The following is a 6,568-nucleotide window of genomic DNA, read 5'->3' on the forward strand; positions in this document are numbered from 1 at the left end:
GATACAAACCTACCACTGAGAATACTAATAGAAGAAAACCTGAGATGGGTGTCAAGATTATGTGCCATTATGCCACATAATCCTGGCTGAGCTAGCCTGGCTGCTGCCCTGGATGCTTTTCAGTTCAGGAGGAGCTCAGCAAAGCTCTACAAGTCCCACTGGGCCTTATTATGGCTCAGTTACTACGTTCTCCTGAGCCCTTGGTGGACATCTCTTGCCCCAGAGTCCTGAAACTCTGCCTTGGTGGTCCCTTGCTCCTTTCTGATCATTCATGTATATGCTCTAAACTCCTTCCTGATTCCAGCATAGAGCTCCTCTAACAAGCATTTCTGGTCAGTGGCAGGAGGAAAAAAATGGAGGATCAAAATGAAGCCCCCAAGAATACATGAAAACTGTGAAAACTGGAAGCTCTTACATCTTCACAAAGAAACACTAATCTATTTTAAAGCCTGTGGAATCATGATCAGTTTATTTCTTAGCCATTCTTTCCAGTAAGCAATTAAATAATTTAAGGTAGTAAGACCTTTTTGGACTGCAAGTTGACTTACAGATGTCTGAAGCTTAGATATCTCTGAGGGGGACTGCTCATGGGGATGCAAACCAAAATGTGGGTTTGGTATGTAAAGTGAATAGAAATCACAGCACTGAATGAGGCTGGACACAGGGAAGCAGAGTTTTAACATCAGATACAGAGGATTTAACACATGGTTTCATAAAGGCAAGAACCACTGGGGAAAATATGCCCACAAGGGCCACAACTATTCATTTGAGTCAATTCCTGTGGTGGGACATTCAACATGCTAGAAAAGAAATAGGTGAAGTTGTGTGTTTGCAGGAATCAGCTCTGCAGGGACACCTTCTGTTTTAGGGTAGAAAAGTGGTCCTTCTGTGCTAAGGAGGTGTGAAGTAAAGGGTTAACTGGTAGATTTATGGCATCCTTTTTTCCTTTCTTTGTCTCTGAGGGAATGTAATTATGCCACCAGACAATACAGCCACACTCAGCATTACTCTACAGTGCTTAGCTTAGCTTGGCACCTTGCAAAATCTTTTCAGTTGGTGGATCCACTGCCTCCTTAGAGAATGGCTCAGCAGCCAAAGAAGAGAATTCAGTCATAAGCCCACAAGTTTGCACATGGCCAACTTACACAGGTTGTCTGTTGGGATGTAGCCTTAGTCCCAGGAATGACTATGGGCAACTTACACAATGCTCCTGAATGCCCTGCTTGCATTCCTATTAAGAGGAAGGGACCAAACTAGGCACAGTGCACCAGTCAAATATTTCAGGTTGTATGTAATCCCCCGTGAAAGAAAGCTAAAAGCTCTTAACCATGTGTCTGTGCTGCTGAGGAATCTCACTTTAGCATTTGGCTTCAATGCTGTATCTGCCTTACCGTTGAATGTAAGGGTTTGGAAAGTACATTCCACTGAGGCTGAGTTGTAAAAGAGAATGCTGCAAAAACTGATAGAGTTATTGTGTATTAATAATAACTTCCAAGTTACTATTATAACCTAGCAATCCATTTCAACCTAGAGTAAAACAAGACCTTTATAACTAATAATTGACCACTGAGTGAATACTTAATGTGCAATTAATATCTCCAGCTCATGTTTCTAATAATTTGCCATGAAATCTGAAAAACATTGTGTGGTCCAACCTGCAAAAACAGAAAGAATGCCATTATTTTATAGTGGGGAAAAGTGACATGCAGGGATGTGAGCTGAGGCACATATTCTGAAAAATAGTGGCAGGTTCCAACAGAGTGGGACACAAACTTCATTCCATTTGGTACTTGTAGCTCTGGACTGTCCTGCTGAGAGAACTCAGTGAAGAATAATTAAAGATGGATATATAGTTCTGAATAAATTCAGTTTGGACTTGAAATAAAAATTATTGCTTTTCAGTCTTAAAAATTTTAGTGAACTTTTTATTTTCCCCCAACCTACTGAAATCTCTTGTTTCTATTACTGGAATGTTGCCAGAAAAATTTCTGCTTTTGTGACTTCTGCTCAAACGATTCTGTCCCAAATGTTCTTGATCATCGTCCAAAGCTCCAGAGGTTATGCTCGGAGGAAGTCGGTGATTTTCAACGTTACACACTTCTGCTACTACAGAAGAGATGCCTTCACAGGACCTCCTTCTTACAAGAACATTTGGAGCCCATTTCTTTTTTACGGGCAATATTCCCACTTAACTAGAGGAGTCTTCTGCCAGAGAAAGAGTTTGAATCATCTGGACTCAAACATGCTCCTAAGATTGTTGGAATTAGGTGTTGAACTTTACTGACTGCCCAATAATACCCATCCCACTCAAACAATATATGAAGAAACCACTGGAAAGATATCGTAAAAGAAAATGGACCCATTGAGAGAGTGGAAAGGATTTGTATCTCAGGGGGAAATGAATTTCAGATGAAACTCAGATCTGGCACTTCAGGAGTAACAGCAAGAGAGGTTAATGAAAGATTAGCACTAATATTTTTCTTTTCCCTTCAAAGCATTGTTGACCCATAGGGAGGGTCCTTTTAGAGGAGAGATTATAAAGTGTTTGCATTTAAAATAAAGCTTCTAAATGAAATTCCAGACCTTACTGGAATATCTGAGGGACATTTTATAAGTTCCTAGGATTATCAAGATTATACTTTGCCCTTTGGGCTTCAAGTTCTGCTGAGCATGTGCAATGCAAATATCCAGTGTTCATGAATAACACTGGAATTGTGGCAGCCTACCCACACAGGCACCTACAGATGAGAGCCTTTTGTTTGGCTTTTTCTGGCCTGAGCTCTGCAAAATATTCCCATCTCTCTGGAGGGTGTTAATCCTGTGACTGAAGCATTACAATCCAGGAGAGCTAACTGAGTGTGAATAGAAGTGGCCAAAAGAGGTAGGAGTTGCAGTGCCAGCACACAATACAGCCCTTGACCTAATGGCACATGTAAAGAAAATGATAATGCTTTAGAAAGCATTTGTGTTTGATAATCTATTTGTTAGAAATATTTTGTTAGGAAAATTGAAACAGTTTAAAAGTTTACAATTCCAAATATATTTCTGGACAGGTCAGCAGAAAAATGTGGCCAGAAAAATATGACTGCTTAATGGCATCTATCAAACATGCCTTTTTTTCAGTTATTATTGCATGTCTTTGTCTGGATGGTTTTTTCAGTGATCCTTCTGTGTTTCACTTTTGTATGCAGTATATGATAATCTTCACCATAGCAACATGTAAGAAAACAAACAGGTGGAATATTTGGCTTGAAATTAAAACTAGCCAGTAGGCAATCCTACTTAACAATCAGTCAGACACTGATATTACTCTCTAAGAGGATAATTATTTATTATCCTTTGTGGAAATTAACAGCTTTTAGATTCAATCATTCTTGTATACACATTTTTGGTTTGAAGGTTAACAAATAAGGCTTTCTAGTTTAATGAATAAAACTTTTAGTCTGTATAGCAAATTCAAACTGGTCACCAAAACATGACACACAGAAGATTAGGAATTGTTTTGATTTTATATAAGTTGGACTTATGATCTTGGGTACATGTGAATCAGGATGGAAGCCAAGAAAAGAGTAAGGTTTTGGGACAGAAACCTAACCATGTTGCACTAAGAAGGCCAGCTGCAGCCTGAAGTCCAGTCAGATGAATGCATGCATGAAACAAAGGTCAGAAAAATATATGTGGGAAATAACTGGTGGAAGGTCAAGTTTTCATAGGTGCTCAATATCTGATGTTTCAGACTGTAAATGTAGAAGAACAGCAGTTCTGGAAGTATGCTTCACAACCTGTGACTGTTCTGTGGCTAGGTAATGGAGATAATGGAGTGATGTAGGATTTGAACAGTGCTGTCTAACAAATTAAGATCTTCGTCTGAAGTACTGCTTTTTTGTCATCTCCTTTTCTCCCTCCATTGATCCTCATAAAAACTGAAATTAAGGATCACTTTCTCTGTCCCTGTAGGTCAAATTTGCCAAAATGTCCTTAGGAAGGTTCTGTGAAAACATCTATCTGGGAATAACAGGGAAATTCTAATAACAAGGAGTAACAAAACCATTCACCCTTTATGCAGTTGTTTTACATGTCATACAAGTAAATAATCATGAAGTATACTATAACACACCATTTATTTTCCTGATGCAACTTTTGAGAGTTCTGCTGTTCATCATTTTACACCATCTCACACTAATCAGTTCTCAGGTTTTTTGTACTTCTCTCTAGGTTGACTTGACCGACCTTGACAAAAAGGGAGAGACTGAAATAAGATGACAGAGATGATAAAAAGAAATATATATAATGATTCAGAAAGAAAGAACAAGATTACTCCGACTAATAGATGAAGTGGCTGAGATCTTTCAGACCAGTAGTCTGTTCTGAGAACAGTTGGACAAGGTCACCGGGGGATTGCACAATTTGATCTCATGTTATAAAAAGATATACTGCTGAGAATCCCAGACCAATGTGCAGTCATGTCATCAATTTTCATTAAAAAAAAAAAGTCATTGCCATCTTTAGCTACTGCAAAACCAAGTGCTGAGAAGCAAGTTGCTGAAAAATATAATTTTATCCACTTTTTTTGTCCCTACCAAGCATTGATGTGCCAAGTTGACAATCCTGATGGTCCTGCTCCTACACAGTTATCCTCCATGTCATCCTTGTCATCTTTGAACTCTGGTGTGCCAGACCACAAGTGCTGTTTCACTTAAAAGCTTTCAAAAAATTTCCTAACAATTTTCCTTTTATTATTTTTAGGCAGTGATATTGGGATATGAATCGGATTATATGTTGTTAAATACTGTCCCTCAGTATTTAACCTGTGCATAATTTTGAAGCACAAATCCCATCCACTGCCCTTCCATAATTCTTAGGGGAAAAATTGATTTGCGTCTGTGAAATCACCAACTGTGGCACTTTTCAGAAATGCAGCCTCAGCAAGTATAGGATATGTTTGTACTACAAAATCCTCCTCTGTGTATTGAGTACCACAGAAAAATGCATCTTGACATAATTCTGCTGCTTACATAGCTATATAAACTGGGGAGGTTTAGACAACTTATAAGCTGTTACTGAAGTAAAAATGCCCTGTATACAAAAAGTGTGAACTAAAGTGTTTATTCAAGTTAATAGAAGATCTTGTGTAGCTCGTAAGATGTCTGTTTAAAATATCCATGGAGATACTACACATTGCTGATCACAATGGCATTGTAAGCTCTGACCTTAAGTCTTTAGACTTAAGCATGTGCCTAACTTTTGTTACATCAGTAGTCTCTTTGAGTTCAGTGGATCTAAATGACTCTTTTCAGTTCTTGAAGCCTAAAAGTACCAGTGGATAGCCATAACTGAAACTGGGAGAAGTGACAATGCCAAGGTGACATGGAAAGTTTTCTGCCCAGGTCCTGGGGAGGCTGGGCTTCCCTCACCTGCAGAGATGAGAGGCATCGCTATCAGCACTGCAGGTGCTGCCCTCGGCCCTCATTTTGCAGTGTGCTGCCTGCTTTGTACAAGAAATAGAAAGAAATAGATTCCGTCAGAGCTGATTTCTCTCTGGGATTACCACCAGACTAGCACCAGAACCCTGCTTCAGAGACACTGGAAGAGTGACAGGAATTCTAATTTCTGAATCCTTCAGCATACATTGTTAGTAAGTGTATCAGAGTTTTTAGCAAGTATTTATGTAGAAGGCTCCAGGATTAGAAATCCACACTGCTGGTTCACTTTAAAGATTAAAAATCTCAGTTGAAACAAAAGTAAAAGATTTTTCCACAGCATTATTGCTCCCCTTGGTTTTTAGCATTCAGTGGTGTGCAAGTTGACAGAGAAGGTATTGATTTTTACTACTTTGAACATTTCTTCCTAGAATGGGAGCAATAAAAAGAACTAGAAAAGAAATAACAGCAATTCTTGTTTTCTCCAGCAGGGCTTTGATCTTACAAGTTTGAGCAGTAAAATAAAGGACTCTGTCCTGCTTGAAAATCCACCTTTCTCCATCTTTATTATTATTTCTCCATCTTGAAGCCACAAGAGTGCATGTCTGATGGCAGCACAGGTTTAAACTTCCTATATGACACCTTCACGAACTCCTATTGCACTATAACACGGAAAAACATTCAAGAACAGAAAAAGTCTGTACAGAAAAATCTGCTTCTAGTAGTTTTAAGATTAAAACTACTGCTGCAAGATTATTGACTTTTGTGGGGGGCTATTCTTATATATTTGGTTCTGCCCATAATACCATTGTTTATATTCAGTCACTGTTTTCTGTGTGAAGAATCTCTTGGCCATTGACATTTGGTTTCAATTTCTTTCCATGTATTTTTAGTCAAAGGAAAACGTGATCCAAAGCCAGGCAGATTGTGCTGATTTGGGTGATTTGGGTTGCCACTCATCAGGAAGCACAATATTGTCTGCTTCTGCAAAGTGCATGTGCCAGAAGGGCGGCAGGATCTGGCCTTTGGTGCCAGCCCTGCTCTGCTCTTCTAGCAGAGTAAAGCTGCTTTACATGTTTTAGGATTTTATCAAGCAAAATAAGCCACGTGGACCTCGCTGTAAGCAAACAAATGGAACAATAAATATG

Source organism: Pyrgilauda ruficollis, unplaced genomic scaffold (assembly GCF_017590135.1).
Source record: "Pyrgilauda ruficollis isolate IOZ18807 unplaced genomic scaffold, ASM1759013v1 scaffold55, whole genome shotgun sequence".
NCBI classification, from domain to species: domain Eukaryota; kingdom Metazoa; phylum Chordata; class Aves; order Passeriformes; family Passeridae; genus Pyrgilauda; species Pyrgilauda ruficollis.